Source organism: Acinonyx jubatus, chromosome B2 (assembly GCF_027475565.1).
Source record: "Acinonyx jubatus isolate Ajub_Pintada_27869175 chromosome B2, VMU_Ajub_asm_v1.0, whole genome shotgun sequence".
Lineage (NCBI taxonomy): Eukaryota > Metazoa > Chordata > Mammalia > Carnivora > Felidae > Acinonyx > Acinonyx jubatus.
Window position 1 is genome coordinate 137,366,943 of NC_069385.1, and position 23,936 is coordinate 137,390,878.

At 42.4% G+C, this 23,936-nt stretch overlaps 1 protein-coding gene across 17 annotated transcripts in view; it reads right to left on the reverse strand.

Moving 5' to 3' along the window:
* Positions 1 to 23,936, reverse strand: part of ATXN1 (ataxin 1) — a 415,717-nt gene that overhangs the window by 345,305 nt on the left and 46,476 nt on the right. Inside the window, exon 1 of one of the 17 annotated variants that reach the window (XM_053223190.1) lies at positions 20,363 to 21,088. The exons of 15 other annotated variants lie outside the window; for them this stretch is intronic. The gene's annotated coding sequence lies outside the window, so the exon portion shown is untranslated. Of the gene's footprint in view, positions 1 to 9,325; positions 12,518 to 20,362; positions 21,089 to 23,936 lie in introns of those variants that run through there. One more of the 17 variants, XM_053223189.1, reaches the window with a different exon arrangement.

Genomic DNA, 23,936 nt, shown 5'->3' on the forward strand with positions numbered 1-23,936 from the left:
CCCAATACTGCTATGCCTCCTCCCAGAAACTAGATACACGAAGGGCATTTATTCATTCACATTACCAAAGAGATTAGCTCCAAAGTTCTCTCAAACGTTTTACAGCTTTCCAGCAGCATCTCATTCTTCACAGGTAATTAACCTCTTGATGGGCTTAGAGCAGCAACAGTGTTAGAAGCCACAACACATCGATGATAAGTTATAAACCAGGGGAGAGGATAATTGGAAAATAGATTTCCAGGCTCCTTGGAAAATATATTCCCATTTATTGAAATAAGTACACTCAACTTTTCAGGAACAGGTGACTCACAGAACTGCAGAACTGGCAGGAACCTTAGCAAATCTTTCTGTTTCAGCTCCTTATCCCAATAATGAGAAAATGGAGACGCAAAGAGAGTGACTTGTCCAGAAAGATTGAACTCAACACAAATTTGGTTAGAGCTCAAGGAAGACCTGGCTACACAACGTGGCGTCCTCTCTCCCACTACCTTTGTAGATGGCGCTGGCCCAGTTCAAACAACCCATGTGTCCTGCCTTTGGGTCGCCCAAATGACGTATTAGGAAAGGTCTAGGAAATAGCGACTAAGCTTTCAAAACTAAGAATGAGATAAAAGAATGAGGGAAGGGAAGAAGGGAGACAAAGAGACTCAAATTACAACCTACTGGAGTGTTTGCAGACACTACCCGTGTCTTTCATTTAATTAAATGCACTGAAAAAATGGGATGCACCCTTGGAATGTTCCATAGTGATGATGGTGATGTCTGGTGGGAATGTCCCAGTAGGAGTTACAGTCCCAAATCATTATATGCTCTTTTCCTCATGGCCATCCTCAAGTAGAGTGGAAAAGCTCCCCAAGCGCAGGAACCCTGTCTGCTTTTGCTCGTTATTACATTCCCTCAACCTACAGAGTATGTGGCACAAAGTGAACTCTGTAAAATTCACTGAAAGAAGGAATATAAACTCCTATGAGGCAAGAGGAAGAGAGATGTCGTAGTTCCCAAGTACAGATGCAGTGCTGTGAAAAAATGCCCATTTAAAATGTAAAAAAAAAAAAAAATGTTAAAAGATGGGGGGGTATCTATAATAAAAATGAGGTATATTAAAAATATAAAGCACCTACTAAGCAGTTACTGCCCGTTACATCTATGAAGTAGGTACCACAGGGACGCCAATAGAGTTCCTGCATTAGAAAGAGCTTCCGGCCTGAAGCTCATGGTCAAGAAAGCACAGTGAAGGATGGTAAATAATCACAGAGAGGATTACCTTGCACAAACAGATCAAAACCAAGCAAATGTGGCTGGAGTGGAGGACAAACGGAAGCTGTAGGCGCTGTGTGTTCAGAGTAAAAGGGGTCACCGTGTATTTTCTAAGGAGCTCTGTGCAGTTTGTATCATGGGCCTGCTGGCAACCATCGACAGCAACCTTGCTCTTCCCCCCTTTAAGTTCGAGCTTCTATTTTATCACTGTCACAAAGGAACTATACGACAAATAATATGGATCATTATTTTGCGTTCTCAGACAACTTGCTGGCTCTCTAATGCTGTGAAGTTGTAAGTCAAGACAAGTGCAGCTGGGTATAATAATATTAACAAATATAATGATCACAGTGCCTATTTTAATGACTCAGAAAGACAGTATATCTAATTAATACACACATGTTCACGTAAAGGGAAACAAATATGATAGCTTGTTCTTTAAAAACTTTAATATGGTTTTGGCCACTGTGAATATAATAATAATAATAAATAATAATAATAATAATAATTAATAATAGAAACTATTTTTAAAAATAAAGGCCATGGGGGGCGCCTGGGTGGCTCAGTCGGTTGAGCGTCCGACTTCAGCTCAGGTCATGATCTCATGGTTCATGAGTTCGAGCCCCGCGTCAGGCTCAGGGCTGATGGCTCAGAGCCTGGAGCCTGCTTCTGGTTCTGTGTCTCCCTCTCTCTCTCTGCCCCTCCCCCATTCATGCTCTGTCTCTCTCTGTCTCAAAAATAAATAAATATTAAAAAATAAAAATAAAAAATAAAATAAAGGCCATGGAACAAGCACTGTATTAGGTGCTTTCTCTCGACTGAGCCCACACTGGTGGATCTGCACAGAGTGGCAGTGTGGCATGAAAGGGAGAGCCTGGGCCACGCAGCCCCAAGCTCCTGGGTTCAAATTTCAGCTCCGCCATCATAGTTGCATGCCCTCACCTATGTGTGTCAGAGTCCTCATCTCTAAACATGGGAGCCATAATAATATTCAAAGAACCAATATCCACCTACACGTAGGGCTTTTGTGAAAATTAAATGAGCTAACAAATACATCACAGAGAACACAGTAGGCACTCAAAAATATTACACTGCACAAAGTTTTAGTACCCTTTGGAATGCTTACAAGAACACTGACTTCTGGACTCAAGTGGCCACAGCCACCTACATACTATGGGGATCTTGGCCAAGTCACTGAAACTGTAAAAATGGGATGCCAGATGCCATGTTTCCTTCCTAGAATTGTCGTAAGAATCAAATAATGGGTGACAAGTTATGTGAGAGAGCTTTAGACACTAAAGAGTGCTCTATCTAAACTACCACGTCCATGGGGATGATTATCGTCAACTTTCAACCTCTCAAAACCAACGAGCTCATCTTTTATCACATCCTCTCCTGCCTGAGAATTTAACATTAAGCATCTTCCTAAGTCTTGACATTGGACTCCCTGTGATAACAGAACAAATGTCTGGTCATCCAGGACTCAATCGGATGGAACTCTATTATCTGCCTCCTTCTGCACACCCACCGTGAGAAGGTAATTGATGTTCACCATGACCCCAGAGCACTCCGAGACTCTGAAGTACCTTCAGGGAAAGATTAAATTATATTCAGCCTAGTTTATTGTAAAGTGTATTTAATTATACTCAGATTCTGTGAAAATTGGTGACCTAGGAAAAGCACAGACAGTAAGTCACAGGCTCTCTCTGGTAACCGGAAGCCTGCTCTCCCTGTCCAAACTCCAATCACCCTTTAGCAGAATTTACTGTAAGACACAGCCCACCCTAGGGCAGGAAAAACTGGGAATCCAGCATGCTAATTATAAAAGTCAAAAGAACCTTGCCCTGCCTAATCCTCAAGGACCACCAATGTGCAGAAATACTACTGTCAAAATCTTAAAACAATGAAAAATGTAAACTATGTAAGATTGCTACATGTTTCAAATGATTTTGATTTTGCTAATAATGAATTTAAACACCTGAACAGCAATAATGTGAATATATCATTTATATGTATTGTTATAGCACTTACAAGTGTGAAAACAGATCAGTAATGGTGAATATTACACTCTTTAGAGTGGTAAAATGACATTGTGTTTATTAAGTTTTGCCTCTTGTTATAAAGAAATTAGGTGTAGGCAATGAGGCATCCAATACAAAAATAAAGCTATACTGGGGCGCCTGGGTGGCTGAATCGGTTAAGCGTCCAACTTCGGCTCAGGTCATGATCTCACAGTTCGTGGGTTCGAGCCCCATGTCAGGCTCTGTGATGACGGCTCAGAGCCTGGAGCCTGCTTCGAATTCTGTCTCTCTCTTGCTCTCTCTCTCTCTCTCTCTTTCTCTCTCTGTTCCTCCCCCGCTCACACACTCTCTCTCTCTCTCTCAAAAATAAATAAAGCTTAAAAAAATAAAAAAAATAAAGTTATACTGTATTAGGGTTGTGAAACTATGGCTACTTGCCTTTGTTAAAATTATTTCAATGCTGTTACATTACCTCACAAATGCGAGTCTTGAATACCATATATCAGTGTTAGGAGAAAAAGGACTGGTTGTGACTTATAACCCTCCATTCAATATATGGCTTCCTTCTGGAGAATTCCTCCTGAGAGGGGCCTCTCACCTCTGCTTGAACATCTCAGGTGATGGAGGTTTCATTACCTCATCAATCAGCTTGTTCTATTTTTAAGGCAGCCCTGATGTTAGAATGTTCTTCCTCCAGTGGCAGAACTCTTAATTCTCTTTACCTTTAACTTCCCTTCTGCTCTTAGTTCTTATTTGGGTCCTTGGGAACCACTTCAGTAAGTGATTTCACTTCCCATCAGGTCCTTTGCTAGCCTCACTCATTTTACCAGTCGAATAACAAACTGCTTCTACTCACATTGTTCACTGTTATTCTATAAGCCACAGTGGCCATTCTTCATAACCATGTGCCATCAGCTGAAGGGCCTTTGGCACCAAGGATCTATGCAGACTACATCCAAGTGGATGGACATGGCCCTGAGGGACCATGGGGCTTGGTGGGCTTTCCTGGGACCCAGCCATGGCATACGCTATTTCTATGAAAAAAATATTTTGAGTTCCTAAGGTCAGATTTATATTCATTCTGTATCCACTTTGGGGGGAAATATGTTTCACACACACACACACACACACACGCACACGGAATAATTTATTACTCTGTCCTCTTACCTACATTGTGAGCCCAGTGAGTGTTGTGGTGCGTGCATAAAATTCCCCAGCTCCTCTCCCGGCTGGAAGAAGCAAAATGGGAGAGCCACACACCCATGCTCTTCAGATCGTCACCTCTCCCCTGCCTCCTGGGATAATGGAGCTGAAGAGAGAGGAAGGCACAGGTACCCCAGGAGCTTCTACCCACGAACCCTGACATGCCAGCCAGGCAATCCCCTGTCTGGGATGAAGATTGCTTCTGAAACTTCTGGTCTACCCCCGACAGGTCTCCCATTCGGTCTCATAGTAAACCCTGAAGTCCTAGACCACCATCTTGTTACAGATTCAACCTGAACCAAGATTAGTTTAAAGCACAGAAGGGATCATATTTATTTTTATTATTTTATCCAATGCCGATCTGGGCTGTTACTAAATAAAAACCGTCATGCACACTGGCAGCCCTTACTTTACATAATAACATCCTATTCCTCCCTGCCTGGCTCAGCCTTCAGCATCCAGAACGTGGCCGTGACCACCATGGGCCAGGGTGGAACGTGGGGAAAGCAATAGGTAAGAATCCAGGTACCCAATCCAGGCTAGTAATTTTATAAGCTTGGTTCTCTGGTTTCCCTTAAGTTTACAACAGATCAGACAGGCAAATAAAAGGAGCTCTAAAGACACGGCAACCAAGAAAAGTGAATGGGACAGAGGCCATGACATCAGGAAGAATCACAAGCTTCTGGGGCATCATAACGTACTACATCAGTGCAATCATTTCAGAGAAATGACAGTAAATCTCCAAGAAAAAGGTTACATTAATGTCCACTATCCTGTACTCTATTTAGGAAACCTTATACCTCATTTTACAATAATTTCTTCCTGAAAATGTTGAGGTGGTTGGGTTTTTTTTTTTTTCTTCCTTCTAACAATGTCGGCACCGGATGCATTTAAATATGCTGACTACGAATACCCTCTGAAAGCAGTTAATTCCAGGAGTATACAAAATTAAATATTTAAATCTCTACTAGAGAAACATGAGGGAACAAAAGTGAATAATCATTAAGGAACTCAAAGGAATTATAGTGTTGCATTCTTTGGTGGAAAGGAACACGTGAATGAAAGAAATCTGCCTTCTGATCTACTGGTCAGAGGTCTGCCTGTCATGAAGCTCCTAGTTTTAGGTAAACCAAGGGAGTTTTGAAACCTCTGTCGTAGGAATAGTGGAAAAAGGGGTTTCTCTCCTTCTCGTATTCAAGGGAAAGGTAGTTTTGACCCTAAAAGCTAAGAGAGGGGAGACGAGGGACATCGTTAGTGCAATAGACTCTCAGCTCTTAAAGTCTCTTTAACATCTTTGCTGTATGGAGAGGATACCTCTGTTAGTACGAGTTTTAAGGAAATTCTGAACTTGGTGACTCCTTTCTAAGACACTGCACAGGGGCACCTGTATAGCACCCACACCTGCATCGTATTAAAGTGGACACCCGCAGCAGGACGAGGAGGGAGCGGGAAGAAGGAGGCACCCACCCACCCACACGTTTTCTTTTAACTGGATCTCACCGACAGCATATACGTATGTGAGGTGATTCCGTTTTGGATTGCTAATTGGGAAAATTCCTCAGCATACTGTTAACACAGTATCACATATTAAGGGCAAAAAAATTCCACGTACAAGGATGTTCCCAAACTGTTACAATCTCCCCTTGGACTTCCCTAAGACCTTCCCTGCTTTCCATTCTCTTCAGATCCCAGTTACTGTGGTGCTATTTAGAATATGGCTATTTAACAGCATTTTTCCCTTTTTTTTTTTTTTTTTTTTGCACTTTTTTTGTGGTCTCTGAAGAGCTAAGCCTGATTTTTTTCCTTTTTAAAAATTCCTTTTTTCTATGTTTTTCCCCCTGTAGTTGCCCCCAACTCCCCAAATCTCTCATACTAGATGCAAAACTCTCACTAGGCTTAATTCTCAAATGTTTTGGGAGCACCTGGGTGGCTCAGTCAGTTGAGTGTCTGACTTTGGCTCAGGTCACAACCTCATGGCTCATGAGTTTGGGCCCCATGCTGGGCTCTGTGCTGACAGCTCAGAGCCTGAAGCCTGTTTCAGTTCTGTGTCTCCCCCTCTCTCTGCCCCTCCCCCCCAAAAATAAATAAACATTAAAAAAAAAAAAACATGTTTTCAATGTACTCATGTAGTGAGTAAGTGACTTACCTCCACCAAAGGGACCAAACATTTCTGCCCTGGGACTTTCTAATACACTTCTAACAAAGCCCAATGGAGATCAAACATCTTCGTAACACCTAAGGCCAAATAAATAATCATGTCCTTATAGGCAATGGGTATTGTTGTCACCAATCCAAAGCCACGGCACTCCGGCACTCGGTGCCCCAGCTACTAGGAGGAGACCCACGGGGCCCCCGGGAGCTCTGGCCAGGGGACAGAAGGAGGTCCCTTCCTGAGCACGTACTGCCCACCCTGCACACACATCTTACCCTTCATGACTTCCTATGGCTACGAGCACCAGGAGACAATGTTTGCCCCTTCCGATCATCTCTCCCCAAGGCACCGCGAGAGACAATGTCACAGAGGTAATGGCGCAGGGGGAACAGTAACCACTTCTGCCTCCACGGGATTAACTTCTCATCTGCACTGGAAATGGACTATGTTCGTGATTCATTTGAACAGGGCCCAGAACCTCCAAGTCTACACACATCACTCGGTCATTAGTGCCTTGCAGCAAAGAAGGGTGTCACTGATAAATTATTTGAGCAACTTGCATGGACCATGGGAGTAAGAACGTGCTTGACGCCCCTCCCTCCACCTCTCCCACTCTGTCCCCCAAGACCTGGGAGGTAATGCTTCATTGTTCTCCATCCACACTTAACACACCCCTGGGCTTTTCTTAAACAGATAAACCTTGTTCTAAAGAAGATTAAAACTTCCAGATAGGGCACACTGACAATCATTAAAGACTGTTTTGGCATGTGTGAATACACTCTCCACGTTACATGGTAATGAGATTTCATGGAGGGAGGTTTGAAATAATACATTTTCAAGACCCAACCATTTCAGAAATAATCCCAATAACAGAAAAAGATCCTAGCTGGAGCTAAAAACTTATGCCCAATGAAGAAAAACAGTGAAGTAGGAGTCTCTGGGGAGCTGGGTTTTTAGCCCAGCCCTCACACAAACAAGCTGTGTGTTGTAAGGTTGGTCACTTAACCTCACTATGCCTCAGATTTCTCATCTGTAAAATTAGAACATTCAGTTAGATTAAAACCCTTTCAACTCTAAAATTCAGATTCTATGATTGTCCTTCCAGCTTAATAAAACAAAATACAGTGATCCATACTGCCTTTTTTTTTCAACGAAGCAAATTAAAAAAAAAAAAAAAAAAAAAAAAAAAAACGGCAGGAAAGCTCAAATACACCAAGAAAATACAACCGGAGAGGAATGAAAATTTAACTTGTGCAACAGAAGGTCTGTCCAGAAATTAGTACCTGATCTTTACTTCCAGAAAAAAAAAAGTCCCCTTTCTGTTTTCTTCTATGCAATGTTCAGTTCACCACTAGACAAGAAATATTCCACGCCTGCTGAAATGCATCTGGATTGGCTGATGGGTTGTGTTCAAGGATTCAGCAGCACCATGGCAGAAAGCAACCTCTCTGTTCTTCCCTGTTACCACTACGTTTAAAAGACCAACAAAACAGCTCCGAAATACACAGGCAAGATCTTGCTGTCGTCTGTCTGAAACGGTTACAAACTACAGGCTAATCTCGGCATCTGTGACCTCACCACCCAACGTTTTACAAATTGAGTAACTACTTCCCCGTCCGTTACTACTCAAATGATAAAAGTGAAAATAAAAAGGGGGAGCAGGGCACTGCAAGTTAGGAGCGAGTGAGGACGCAAAAGGAGAGCAAACAGGTCTAACTGAATTCAGAGACACATTCCAGGTGGATTTCGGGGAGGGCTGAACCACCGTTTGCTTTTTGATGGCTTTACCTCTGGCTCCTCGCTACGAAGCCTGGGAACTGTTTGTGGGTCACAGTAAACAGGGTTCTGGAGCACAATGTGACTTCCAGGGAGAGAGCTAAGCCAGACCACAGCCCGCCAGCCAGCAGGACAGATACTAAAAGGTGATAAGGAGGAAAAGAGGCACGTCTTTTCATGAACAAACGTGAGACCTCGCCGACTTCCTTCGACTTCCCCAAGTGAAATGTCAGGTTCACATGATTTTGAAGAATCGACTGTGTTGCCTCTTAGAAGACAAACATGCAAAAATTCAGTACCTGACCGCATAGATTTTGTTCATCGGCGTTAAAAAAAAAAAAAAAAAAAGTTTCCCTGTACGAAGCAACACAGTCCAGAGCTTAAAAAAATAAAATTCTTAATCTGCTCAGGATGAAACACACTGCTTAAAATAAACTGAATGACACCTAAAATGATCTGCTGAATGAAAAGAAACGTTCTTCTCAGTCAAAAAAATAAGCTATTAGGCAGCAGTGGGAGCTTACTCTTGTCTTCTTCAATTACATTTTTACGAAACACACGTGGCAGATAGTGCATGCTTTTTAGCCTCTCTCTCCCAATCCCGGGGTCTTCTCGGACTTTCCCCGTGGCTGCCGGCCAAGCTGATGGTCTGGGCAGGCTCTTGACAGCGAAGGTGTCTTAAAGGTACCCTTTAAGAATGAGCTCGGGCAAGGATTCGGGAATGGACTTCTTCCTCTGTATCTGGGGTACAGACTGAGAAAACACTCCCTGTTCCGCCTGTGTGGTTATTATGTTTCTGCCGAGTGCACATCTCGCTGTGCTCTGGCCTCCCCCTCCCTCCTGCCCTCCCTCCCCGGGGCCATTCCCGGCTGATCAAAGAGGGCGGGAGGGAGGGGAGGGCCAAGTTTAACCTTACCAGGAGATCGGGTTGTCTGGTGCCCAGCAGAAGTCCCGAGATAACGCCTGAATCGTGGCCATTTACACAGCAGCACAAGGCTTACATGGCCGACCCAAACAATATACCCCAGCTCCCCCCCGAGCTCCCCGTCAGTCCTCCGGCTTCCTAACCACCTCCCACAGACCTCCGATGTGGGCAGGAGGAGGTGAGAAATGCCTGCGGGTGGGCCCTGGGAGGCAGGAGAGGAGACGGAACAGGCAGGCCGGCCCCGAGGGTGTGCAGTGGTAAGCAGACATTGTGTTTTTAACTGCAAGGCTCTGCTTCCTCAAGTTTTCACCTAATCTCCCTAAGTGGGAAACAGATCTTAAGAAGCAAGAGCAACTGTCTGGAAAAGCCCAACTGGGGAAAAACAAGGATCACCTTTAAACTTTGGTTTTACTACAATCAGCAGAAGAAACGGGGGTGGGGGAGAAAGAAGGAAGATCCTGGGTATAGTGATATCCGAACACAGGCAGGACAGGAGTGAATGTCAGCGTCTAAGGTCATGGCTGGTAAACAATAAGGTTGTGATTTTCTTGCTTACAACAAATTCCTGTTTGAAGACGCCATTAAAAAAAACAAAAAAATCCAGACACAGAAACCACACAGAGAAAGAGAGAGAGAGAGAGAGATTACCCTAAAAATAAACCGCCAATGAATTTTTTATACCACATTTTGAAACTAAAGACCGACTAGCCCAGGGCAGTGGTCTCAGGGGACAGAGCACCTGGGCTCTGGACCCAGCTAAGCAAGCCATTGTCCCTCTGGGCTATTCATTTCTTAATCTAAAAACAGGGGAATGGAGTGAACCATCTTCAAATTTCCTTACAACTCTGAAATTCACGTTACAGCCTCCTAGAACAGTATCACAGCTAGGTTTAAACAAAAGCACGTGAATAAGAAAAAACCCTTGGCACCTACCAGCTCCATTCTAATGTTACGATGGGCTCTGGGGTTAGGGGTGATGCTTCTTTGCCTCCTAAGGTGCTTAATTTGGGAAACCTGCACCTCAAATCAAAAAGAACAGAGGGAAAATGGGTGACGGGCATTGAGGAGGGCACTTGTTGGAATGGGCACTGGGTGTTGTTATGTAAGCCAATTTGACAATAAATTATATTCATAAAAAAATAAAATAATTACCCAAGGGAAAAATAAGTAAATAAAAAATAAAAAGAACAAATGTAGGACAGCTGTGACATCCACCACTGTGAATGGCTTTGATGTCCCGGAACCCCACATTAGCAACAGTTAACGTGGCCGAGTTTTATGCCATGTATATTTCAGCACAATAAAAAAAAAAAAATGAAATCTATATAAAAGGGGAAATTACGATGCAGCCCACGCTGGAGGAATGCTCTGGAGGTGGGCACTGCATTAAAAATAATAATTATTAAAAAAAAAAAAACGGCGTTTGGTTTTCATTTCCGATTTTAATGTGGTCTCCGGGGTCTGCTGAGTACAGCTTCTACTTCTACCCAGGTAGGAGAGAAAAGGCTCATTTGCTGTTTCACAGAGCGGTTCCTCCCCTGTCTTTGCTGCCCTCTCCCCTTCCCCACAAAACCTGTCTGTCATCCTCCAAAATCTGTCAAGTGCTACAAATCACTCCTAAAAGCTCTGGGAGGCAGCCCCTCGAAGAATCTGCACAGATCAAAATCTCAAGTGCTTGCCTGCCTAGGGACTGCTGTAATTTGAGGTGTTGCTTCCTTTTAAAGAATAAAAAGCAGATGTTCTGAGCTGATGAAAGTAAATGTCCTTTCAACACGTCTCTTTCTCTCGCACTTGAAACTCTTAACCAGCAAGAAGTGCTTCTCACACTCCGGCAGGTCATTTCTGCACTTTTTGCTTTTGCTTTGAAGTCACAGCACAGTAGGACTCTACACCTGGGGTAAAAGGATTCCTGACAGCCTCCTGAGGGCACCCCAAACAAGGGCGTGTGGGCAGAGAGCTGCCCCAATCCAACTGGTGGCACCAAGGACGGCCGCCTGCCTACGTCACAGCTAACGGAATCCAATGCTTCTTGGCAATCTTGACATGAAGTCTCAAAGCCACATACACAGGCTTAGTCATCTCCAAACTCTTGCACAAATATATACCTAAGAACTCACTCTGCAAGGGGGAGGGAAGGCAGTACCAAAGGGACCAGTGAATTAAGAGATCTAATCCTAGCTCCACCAGCACGTTGGAAGCCTCACGAACCCTCCAGGTCTCTTCTCTCTATAAAATGCGCAGAGTGGACCAAAGCCCTCAGAGTGCGTGTGATAGACAGACTATGGCACAACTACCCACAGCAATTCACACAGCAAGCCAAAGTCGAGGTAGCGACTAGAAGGGTAAGGGGAAAGCAAGGACCAGCAGTGAGTAATGAAATCGATAGCACTGGCTTCCAGATCCACCTAAAACGATCAGTAAACTCGACCATCTTGCCCAGCTCCTTATGAGGTTCTGCAGAGATGTAGAAGGAAGTCTGGTCTTTAGTGAAACACCTGTCAGACGCAGACGCTGAAATGCAGTCATGGAAGGGAAGAGAATCAAGTAAGTGAAACAACTAGTTCAATTCTTCCATCTAGTACACAAAGAAGCCGCAGAGGCCCCTTCTGAGGTCCAGAGATGTTTCTCCAAGCACATGCTGGACACCTCCACCTGGAAGCCCCACTCAGCTCTTCTGCCGGGCTCCCCAGGGCACCGAGTGGTGCCGCGGTCCACCCAGCTCTCCAAACCAGAAGGCCCTGCCCTCTCACTCACCTCCAAGGTCTGATTCACCTTCGGGTCCTTAGATCTTGTCTCATTAACATCCCTCCAATCTGCTTTCTCTTACACGCCTGTCATCTCCACGGTCACCACAAGCTTCCTGAGAATAAGGGGCCTGAGTGTCCTGGCCCACGCGGGATCCCTGGCACACAGGCCGGCAATTAGCATGGAGCAGGTGCTCCACGGTCGTTAAATAAACATTCCTCTGTCACCTGAATTTCTAGAACAGTTTCCTCTTTGGTCTCCCTGCCCACCACCTGCTCCCTTATCATGCCACATGCACAGCACTGGAAAAATGAGGTTTCTAAACGACACATGTGACTTTTCACAGCCCTGTCTCTGGTCCTCCAGTGGATTTGGGGGTTTGCATTACATTCCGGATAAAATCCAGGGTCCCGTGTTTGCACACAAGGCCCCTCCTGCGCTGTCAGGCCTGACTCACTGATCTGCTTGTTACTCCTGTCTGTCCATACACCATTCTGCATTTTTTTTTCTGGTCTCTCTTTGCACAGGCTGTCTAAATCACTCCTCGTTCTCAAAAGCTTAGTTTGAAGGGCATGTGTTCTGAAAGCCTGCTCTGACTCCCTTTTCCCCAGTCTGATTTAGGTGCTCCTTCTCTGGGGTTCTGTGCTCTGTGCAGGTATTCATGAAATATTTGTGAAATTAATGAAGAATGGAGGAAGAGAACATAGGAAGGAGGAGGGGGGAGGAAGGGGGAGGGAGAGAGAGAGAGAGGGGGAGAATGGAAGAGAGAGAGAACAGCTCAAAAAGAGAGAGAGAGAGAGAGAGAGAGAAGCCCCTGAAAAGATTGTTTCTTAAAAGGTTAAGGAAACTAGTTAGTGTCAGAAATGGGACAAAAATCCAGGCCTCCTAGTGGCACCTGGGTGGCTCAGTCAGTTGAGCGTCTGACTTCGGCTCAGGTTATGATCTCATGGCTCGAGAGTCTGAGCCCAGCACTGGGCTCTGTGCTGATGGCGTGGAGCCTACTTTGGATCTTCTGTCCCCCCCCTCTCTCTCCGCCCCTTCTCTCTCTCTCGAAAATAAATCAATCTTTGGAAAAAAAAAAGATTCAAGGCCTCCTAATTTTCTCTGATGGATCTTCTTCCTCCAAATCCATTCTATAAATGTTTTTCCAAGGACCTCTTCTCTTTCTCCCCCGTCACGTCTTGCTAGAAGGCCCCCTATAGTTTTACTAACTACTCTCAAAACCCTGTCTTCTATCAGCTCCAGACGGATATACCCAATTATCTGCTACCTAGATGTCTCATCGGCAGTTCAAATTCAAAATGACAAGGAATACAAATAAAAGAATTATATTATCCCCTGCTCTCCAATGCAAAAACAACAAAAACACTTCTAGAGCACCTGCCGCCTTCCTACGCCCCTTCATACAGCCATTGAGACAGAAATGTGGAAATCAGCCGTCCAGTTTTTACATGATCATTTCTATACCAGGATATGTCATGTACTCTACATGTTTTACCTCACTTAACCCTGCCAGCAAAACTCTCGTAAGAAATCGTGTGACTGAAGGGGCGCCTGGGTGGCTCAGTCGGTGAAGCGTCCGACTTCAGCTCAGGTCACGATCTCGCAGTCCGTGAGTTCGAGCCCCGCGTCGGGCTCTGGGCTGATGGCTCAGAGCCTGGAGCCTGCCTCCGATTCTGGGTCTCCCTCTCTCTCTGCCCCTCCCCCGTTCATGCTCTGTCTCTCTCTGTCTCAAAAATAAATAAACATTAAAAAAAAAAAAAGAAATCATGTGACTGGAACTTGAAAAATAAAGAAATGTAACATATTTACCACTCAGGCTTAGCTCCATCGACTTCTTTCTCCCACACGCCTCAAGTACAAACACATCGATCCTTCCACGGAACTTCCACTATCATAAACTCTTCTGCACTACTGCAGAAGACCCCTAGAGGTACCTCTGCCTCCGATGTTACCCCAATGAAATCTACCCTTCACTTTGCCAGAAGCATTAACTTTCTTAAAGATCAAGTCAAGTCACTTCTGGTTTCAAACAAGCTGGGGGAGTTGCACAGGCTGCGGACTGATACCCATCTCAGAGTGCTGGCCATTAACAAACACTAGTAGTCAGGGAAACTCTTGGAGAAACTCAGAAGGGTAGAAATTTGGAAAAACAGCAGTCTGAGACAGGAGAGGTCTAATGGTTATGAGGTGAGGAGTAACTGGGGGAACAATGAAGTCACTGGTAAGTCTTAGAGAAAGCTAAGTTTAGGTTAAGATAAAAGTAAGAATAATTATACGAATAATATAAAATATCTTCTTTTAAATTAGCCAAAGAAAATTCAATCTAGCCAAAGGAAGGAAGGAAAGGGTTAAAAAAAGAAGCAGCAGCAGCAGCAAAAATAAATGGCATGTAGAAAACATTAGACAAAGCTAAAAAAAAAGTCTTATTAATAAAAGTAATTATAATTGGGTATAAAGTCACTACTCAAGTAACAGTAATACTGCATCCAAACTATATACAATATGTGGGAGAAAAACAGTGATCCATTTAAAATGAAGTGTTGGGGCGCCTGGGTGGCGCAGTCGGTTAAGCATCGGACTTCAGCCAGGTCACGATCTCGCAGTCCGTGAGTTCGAGCCCCGCGTCAGGCTCTGGGCTGATGGCTCAGAGCCTGGAGCCTGTTTCTGATTCTGTGTCTCCCTCTCTCTCTGCCCCTCCCCCGTTCATGCTCTGTCTCTCTCTGTCCCAAAAATAAATAAACGTTGAAAAAAAAATTAAAAAAAAATAAATAAAATGAAGCGTAAAACAAAGATGAAAATAAGGAACTAAAAAATATGAACGAAATACAAACAAGATCCAGGGTAGCGCTTTTATTATCAAATAAATGGAATATAAGGTAAAAAAAAAAAAAAAAACATTATAAATGACCACAAAGGACATTATATACTGGCAAAAGGAACAATTAATAAAAAAAGGTCTTACGGTCACGAATATATGTGCATCCAACAAAACGGCCTCAAAATATTTAAAGCAATACTCAGTGACTCAGTCAGTTAAGCATCTGACTCTCAACTCTCGATTTCAGCTCAGGTCATGATGTCACAGTTTGTGGGTTCGAGCCCTGCATTGGGCTCTGCACTGACAGCACGGAGCCTGCTTGAGATCCTCTCTCTCTGCCCTTCCCCTACTGGCTCTGTCTCTCTCTCTCTCTCTGTGTCTCTCTCTCTCTCACTCTCTCTCTCTCTCTCTCTCTCTGTCTCTCTCAAAATAAATAAATAAACATTAAAGAAAATAAAGTAACACCCATGGAGAAAATTTTAAAAATTAAAAAAAAGGAAATTTTAAAAATCCTCCCTATTTCTGGAAATTAAAAATACTTACTATTAAAGAAACCTGAAGGAAATAAAACGGAAATAACAAAATACAGATACTCCTTGATTCACAATGAGGCTATGTCCTCATAAACCCACTTTAAGTTGAAAATATCCTTATTCGAAAATGCATTTAATAGGCATAACCTGCCGAATATCATAGCTCAGCCTAGCCTACCTTAAACGTGCTCAGAACGCTTATGTACTATACTGAAAGGGAAAAACAGAGTAACCACATGGGTACAGAATGCTCGTCAGTGTATCAGCCGTCTGCCCTTGTGATCACATGGCCGACAGAGCCCGGCCCGCATCAGAGGAGAGGATCACACTGTATATCCTAGTCCGGGGAAAGATCAAAATTCGAAATTCAAACTGCGGTTTCTGCTAAATGCGTATCACTTTTGCTCTCATATAAAGCTGAAAAATCGTAAGTCAAACCATCTTAAGTCGGGGAACGTCTGTATTGAGTTATGTAACGATGAAAGTATTTATTATATACCTAAATCTGTGCCATGTAGTTAAGCCAGGAGGATTCAGCACAAGTGGGTGATTGACGTCTGAACGGCCTACAGCTATTGTAGTCACATCCGTATCAGCAGACTTGTAACAAGGAGAGTTGCCAGAGGTAAAGGACCATTTTATCATAATTAAAGGGTATATTCATTAGGTAGACATGATAATCCTAAAAGAGGAGGCACCTACTAACAGAAAAGAAGACAAATTTTCAAATCAGTCATCTAGGAAGAGGAGAGCAAATTAAACCCAAAGGATGGACAAAGAAGGAAAAAATAAAGATGAGAGCAGAAATCAATGAATCTGAAAACAAGCAGCAGTTCATTCTTTGAAAAGATTACTAAAATTGATTAACTTCCAGCCAGACTAATCACAAAAGTAAAAAGAAAAAAAAAAATCAATATGAGAAGTGAAAAGGGGGATATTTTCAGAGATCCTACAGACATGAGATAGACAGTGAGGAAACATTATAAATAACTTTATGGCAATAAATTTGACAACTTAGATGAAAGGAATAATTTCTTGACAAATGGAAAACACGATTTACCAAAATATAACAAAGCATAAATTAAAAATGTGGATAGTTTGCTCTCTGTGAAGAAACTGAATTCATTATCAAAATCCCTGGCACACCATGATGTAACCGTTGTGTATCCTGACTATGGTAGAAGGTATACAACTCTACGTATGTGTTACAACTCAGAGAACTGTTCACCAAAAGAAAAAAAAGAACACTTTCCTGTATATTTTTAATCACAGTGTCATACTTTTAGAACCTTTGCACCAAGAAAACTCTAGGCCCAATGGTTTCACTACTGAATTGCACATCTTTTTAAAAAGAAATAAAATATCACAAAAAATTATTTTAGAAAATGGTGAAGACAGCAATAGTCTGTCACACATTTTATGAGGCCAACATAACACCAACACTTAATAAACCTAGTAAATACTATACAAGGGAAGAAAATTAGAGATAAATATTCTTTTTTTAATCTTTTTAAAAAATGTTTATTTATTTTTGAGAGAGAGAAAGAGAGACAGAGCACAAGCGGGGAGAGGGGCAGAGAGAGAGGGAGACACAGAATCCGAAGCAAACGCCAGGCTCCGAGCTGTCAGCACAGAGCCCGACGCAAGCCCAACGTGAGCCCAATGCGAGGCTTCATCTCACAAACCACAAGATCGTGACCTGAGCCAAAGTGGGACACTTAACCGACTGAGCCACCCGGGTGCCCCATAGGGATAAATATTCTTAATGGTCCCAGTTGTAAATATACATAATAAGATATTAAGAGAATAGGTAAAAAGAATAGTGATAACTATCAGTAACTTTTTCTGATCCCAGAAACTGAAGGTTAGTTTAACATTTAAAATCAATCAATGTAATTCACCATATAGAGGAGAAAAGCTATAGGACATCTTATTAGATGCAAAAAAAGAACTACATGAAATTCAAAATCCTTTGCTGGTAGCAACAAATAAATAAACATCCCTCAGAAAATCAGGAATAGAAGGAAACGTCTTCAAGCCAATCAAGGACAACTATGATAAACTCAGAGTTAACATCACAGTTAACGGTGAAAGGGTGTTCCCCTTAAGGTAAGGAACATGGTTATGTGCCCCCACTAGTAAGTGAATTTAGCAGTCCATAAGATACAAGGTCAAGTAACAAAAATCAGTTGTATTTCTTATCTAAACATTAAAAATTTTGAAAATGAGATTCTATAAAAAATAAATTTATTATAGCATCAAAAAACATAAAATACAGTTAAGTTTTACTAAAAAAAAAACGCCATTCAATACCTCTGCAAAAATGGGGAAATGTTATTGAGAGAAATTAATAAATAAAAGCACAGAGAGATATAGTATATTTTCAGATTGGAAGTTCTCAAAATTGTTAATAGGTCAATTGTCCTCAAGTTGATTTCTCATAGTTCAATGCAATCCAAACAAACTTCTAAAAGAATTTGTTGTTAGCCGTACAATTTGTTTTATTTTGTTTGGTTTTTAAGTTCTTATTTTAATTCCAGTTAGTTAACATGCAGTGTTATACCCTGTGCCCATCACCAAAAGTGCACTTAAAAAGCATTTTTTTTAATTCCAAGTCAATGCTAAAATGTATACGGAATTCTAAAAAGCTAGAACGCCCAAAATAATCTTGAGAAAGAACAAAGTTAGAGGACTCACACTGCAGCCTTGCAACAAAGCCATTTTAATCAAGTCAGTACAGTACTGACATTAGTACAGCATGTGGATCAATGGAATTGAAGAGTCTTGAAACAAAACAAAGACGGTCACTTGAGTTCTAACAAAGGCAATTTGATGAGGACAGAAAGTATTTTCCATAACTGTTTCATACATTCCAATAAATGTATGCAAACAATGTTGAATCTTGATCCCTACCTCACACCGTACATTAAAAACTAATTTGAGATAGGTCATATATTTAAATAGTAAAGCTAAATTTAAAAGCTTCTGGGAGAAAACAGTAGAATATCTTAGTAACCAGAGGGTAAGCAAAAAGCTGTAAAGACACAGAAAAAATATATGTACCTTAATAGATTATATATTACAATTCATTAATATTAAAAACTCCTTATCCAAAAATGCAGTTAAAAAATGAAAAAAGGAACCAGAGATAACACTGGGGGGATATGTGGTCATACATATATCAGACAAAGGACTTATATCCAGGATATATATAGAACGCTTACACATCCAAAAAAAAAGGCAACCAACTCAATTTTTTTAAACGGTCAAGGGACTGGAACAGACACTAAACATATGGCCAAAAACCATATTTTAAAAAAAGGGGGGGGGTGCTCAACATCATTAGCCATCAGGAAATGCAATTAAAACCATGTGATACTTCATGTAGCCACTAGAATAGCTAAAATTAAAAAGAACGAGAACAATAAAGATTGGTAGGATTAGGAGTGACTGGGACTTTAATACCCTTCTGGAGGGAGCATACAATTGCTACAACCACTTGCTTCATGAGAAGTTTCTTACAAAGTTACACACCTTACCCTATGTCCCACGTCATCCACTCCAAAGAAAAATAAAAACATATATCCACAAAAAGACTTGTACAAGAGCATTTACAGCTATTCTCTTCACAACAGTCAAAATGTGAAAACAACCCACATATCTGTGAACAGGTGAATGGATAAACTGTAGCATCCACACACAGTGGAATACTGGCCAGCATTTTAAAAAATAATGAAGTCTCGATGCATGCAACAATGAGGGTGAATCTCAAAAATGTGTTGAACAAAAGAAGGCATTTACAAGAAAACACACACTGAATGATTCCATTTGTATGGAGTCTGAGAACAGACAAAACTCATTATGGTATAAGAAGTCAGGGGCTGGATACGGGGCCATGGGAATTGACAGGAAGGAGGAATAAAGACTCTCTGGAGTGATGGAACCATCCTACATCCAGATTGGGGTGCTAAGCAGAGGCACCCATTTATCAAAACTCATTGGACTGCACCTTTAAGATAGATGTTGTATTTCAGTGTATGTAAATTCTGTCCGCATCAAAATGAAATGTATTCATTAAAAGAAAAGACGAACCTTCCATCTGGAGGGTCTGCCTGGGGATAAAGAAACAGTGAACAGAGACATGCTTCAGTAAAAAAGGCCATACAAGGGAGCCGGTAAGCGAGAAAAGCCAAAGGCAGAGGCACAATAGTGGTCTGGCAGAGTAAGAAGAGAAACAGAGAAAACTGAGTCAGAAGGGGAAGGTACAAGCCAAACAGGAAGACACGAGTGAACTGAGCATTAGAAGTAGAAACTAAGAAACATAGAACTGTGTTTCAAAATAGCCCGGCTACCACATTAAATCCAAACAAGGATCCGAGGCTATTTTATTTGGAAATTGTCCTCTTCTTCCCTCAACAACTCTGTTAATCAAATCAGAAGCAAGAAGAGAGGCATTCAGTGAAGGTATGAATCTGAACTCATCCTTTTTTTTTTTTTTAAGTCCACCACCTTTCATAGAATACCCTCCCGGAGCTAACATCCTGCCTGTGGCGCCTGATCATCAATAAACATCTCGATGTTACCGTAAGTTCGCCATTTATATCACTTATGTATACATGCTACAGTAATGAGATTCACAATCTATTCATTCCCTTAGTAAGTGAATGAACCTACGATCACGAGTCCCTCGAGGGAGTCTCCTAGTTAACTGAAGCCCAAACTGGCCTCAGGAACCAGAGATAACATTTCCCCTCCTTCCAGTTGAATTAATAAGACAAGCGGGAGATGACTCACACACACAGTTGATGAAGCAATGAATGCCAACTCTTCCCCGCTTACTCATCCCCTCCAGTGAAAGAATCGCATAGAAGTATTAACCCTGGCTGAAAAAAGAGATGCCACGGGAGAAAATTAAACGTTACCACACACCAGAGCCATAAGGGATGAGTCAGAGGGTTCCTGTCCAAACCTTCTGAATCTGGAGGGTCGTCTACACGATTAGTCGTCTACACTGCGCTCATCAGTGCTGCTTCCTCTATCTCAGCTTAACAATGCTGGGTTTACAGGAATAGCTTTCTGAGACATTCCTACAAAATTAGCTTACTCACTGCATTTTTAAAAAGGAGAACAGAGCCAAAGACATCACTGGCCTCTGGTGCACACACACGTATGAATACAATCGTGTCCGCGTTCTGAGCTGATGGGGGGTAGTAAGTTTGCCGATGTTCCGTAGGGTTACGTGGGCAAGAACTGCTTGATCCAAAAGTCACTTTGTGTTTCCACAGGCTGAGGCGTCATGAGAGAACCAAACATTCAGGAAAAGGAACGAAATCTCAGAAAACATCCAGTTTGGGTGATTTTGGCGTGCGTGCATGGGAGGGGGTAGTGAATACTGAGTAATTCAGCGACGTGCTTTTTCACAGCGTGTACAGTTCGCCCACCTGCCCGCTACCCGCCCTCACCCTTCAAGTGCGGCCTCTGGGACAGCAGCACCAGTATCATGGGGGATGTGTCGGAAATGCATATTCTCGGGTGAGATCAAGTGGGTCAGTCGGTTAAGTGTCTGACTCTTGATCTCAGCTCGGGTCTCGATCTCCAGGTCCTGAGTTCAAGTTCCACACTGGATTCTGCCTACTTAAAAAATGAATATTCTCAGGCCTCACTCTATATAATCAGAAACCCTGAGGGGGAGGCAGGGATCAGTGGTAGCACAAGCCCTCCAGGTGATTCTGACGCCTGCTCAGTTAGGAAACCACCTGCCCCCAGGGCAAGCCTTTCTGACCCACCATCTCTGAACCCCACCTCTCTGTGCTGGATGGACAGCAAGGTCATCTGGAGTTTATCGCACTGGGGTCCAGAGAGCTGCCATCACGTGTCCATAACCACGACGCTGACGAGCAGCCAAGCCAGCACTGAAAACAACTCATATGCATGGCATTTTATAATCCGTTCAAAATGGATTTCCAAAATACCCCTGTGAGGTGGTCAGAACTCTTACCGATTATTCCTCACTCACACATAAAGAATCTGGGCTCAGGGAGCCTAGTGACTTAGTCAAGCCTATTACAAAACCAAGTAACAGAGCTGAGACCAGACCCCCCATTTCCTGATTTCTGGATCTGTGTTGTCGCTGCTCACGGTGAACGTTGCGGCACCTCGGCGGTGTATGCCCATGCATGTACGGAAACACCCACGCGTGTGAGAATCTGCAGACTGAAAGACGATGGTAAATAACAAAAATCATATGTCTTAGCCTGGACTCGAATTTCACATTAAAAATAATTCAATAAAATGTAATAGTCAAATTTTGACTGGCCCCATCGGCACGTATGACTGCTACTCTAATTTCTCACTGCCACCCACCTTTATGAGCTAGCCCCCATATCCCTAGATATAGAACACCATCTGACTGAATTGAGACACAGTTGGGAAGGCACCCATTACCACTAGCATTTGTAAACAGCTACTCAAAAAGACAGGAACAGCAAATTCCCTGAAGCCCTTCTGATCTGTTCCTTTCTGTTGTTGGTTTCCTTTTTAGCACTTATTAAAAATACATATATTCATTTTGGAAAATACAGAAATGACAAAGAAGGAAATAAAAATCTCTCAGATGACACTTAACACTTATGCTGTCTGACTTTTTCTAAGCATAGGCGCTTAAATATTTAATATGTAAATTTCAGCTCATTTTTTTTAAAAATTGGAATATGCCACGCATTGCCTTGTATACATTCTTTTGAAAGTTCTAGTATGGGTATAGGCTAAATGGCAGGGCTCTGCTAAATCCTAATGAAAGGAGGTACTTCTGTGCTAATTCTAGTTTCAACATGTTCCAGGGAGGAGTTCATTAATTCATTAAACTAATAAAAGAAATTTACCCTGGGTGAATTCTTATCTAGATCAATTCCAGGAATTAAGAGCCATGGAACTTGCCAGATAATTCACAGGATACGGTGCCAGGAAGTCATGCCATTAGGTTTCGCTAAACTCTAATCTCTGCCCGGTCCCTTTCTTTAGGTATGAACAGAAGTGGCTTCTTTCGCTTTCCACATCATTGCCGAAGGTGGATGTATACACTTTCCCATTCTCTCCAGGCCCCCTCCTCTGCCCTAATCCAGGCCTCCATTATTTCTCACTTGGATAACGAAAAGGTCTTACAACTCCCCCCTGTCGACTCATCCTCCATATTGGGTCAGATCTAAGGCACATCTGCCCATACCACCAAAACCAGTAAGCATCACTCGGCACCAACCTCTCGCTACAGGCTTTTCCTACATTTATGGTATCTCTGTACCAATCTGAAAAGGCAAATGTTGCCCTTAGAGGGAAAGACTCTAAAGCTTGCAGAGATTAAACAACTTGATACTCAAAGTCACACAGCCAATGAAATTTGTAGCAGCTTGACTCTGGAACCTGGGCCATTCACTTACTCAAAAAATTTCATGACTGTCAATAGTGGCAGTTCCTAACATTTTTTAATCAAAAATTTTGGACACTTCGGGCAATTACTTTTAGTCAATATCTATTTTTATTCAGTATCTAGTGATCAAGAAAATATCCAATAAGCAAAAAGATGCTATTGATTTATAATAGTATCAATGAAGTATTTTTTAATTATAATGAATTATAAAGTTATTTAATAATAATTATTTATCAACTTATTAATAAATAGTGTAAATTTATAGTTTATAACACTTCAATGAGTTTTTGGTTGATGAATCATAGTATCAGCCAGCTACATATATTGGGGAGAAAGCTGTTTCTATATTTGTGGTATTAATTATTAAATCTAAAGATGCTGCTCAAGATGGCCCTCTTTTATAAGAACTGTGGTTGCCCACGTGTTCCGGAATCTATAGGTCAGAAACTTCCAGAATGTAAACTACACATCCTTATCATGAAATGCCATGGGCTCCACAATTTGGCCCCAATCTACCTTTCCAACTCTCTCACTATGGTCGACAAGTAGTCCCAAACTTCATGCCTGGAGGGCCCCAGGCCATTTCTACCGCCTTTCTCTGCCTGCAAGACTCCCAGCTCAAACATCTCTAATTCTTTGAAGCCACTCTGACAACACCACTACCTCCTTAAGGCCAAATTAACACCATCCTTCCTCTACATGATCACAGCCTTGTTTTGTGCATGGCCCTATCAGAACACCCTGCAAAAAACAACGTGCAAATATCTGACCATTCTCATCCACACTTCCTGTGGGTAAAGGCATTATTTGTTCATCCATGTCCCTAGCCCTTATCTCCGTTCCTAGATCTGGGAGGTATTATTTGTAAGATTAATAAATGAATATCAATGCCAGCCTGGCTGGCGATTTTATCTGGTGAAGTCAGTTTGGAAGGCAGGGCCGGCTACGAAAGAAGCTAAATTTCGTTATGTTGTAATGGCTGATGGCTTGTAAACGGTAAAGCTCACAGTGCTCCTCCTCCAAAAGTAGGGGCCAAAAACTCACACTAGGAACCAGAAGGTTTGAATTCAGCTTCTAGCT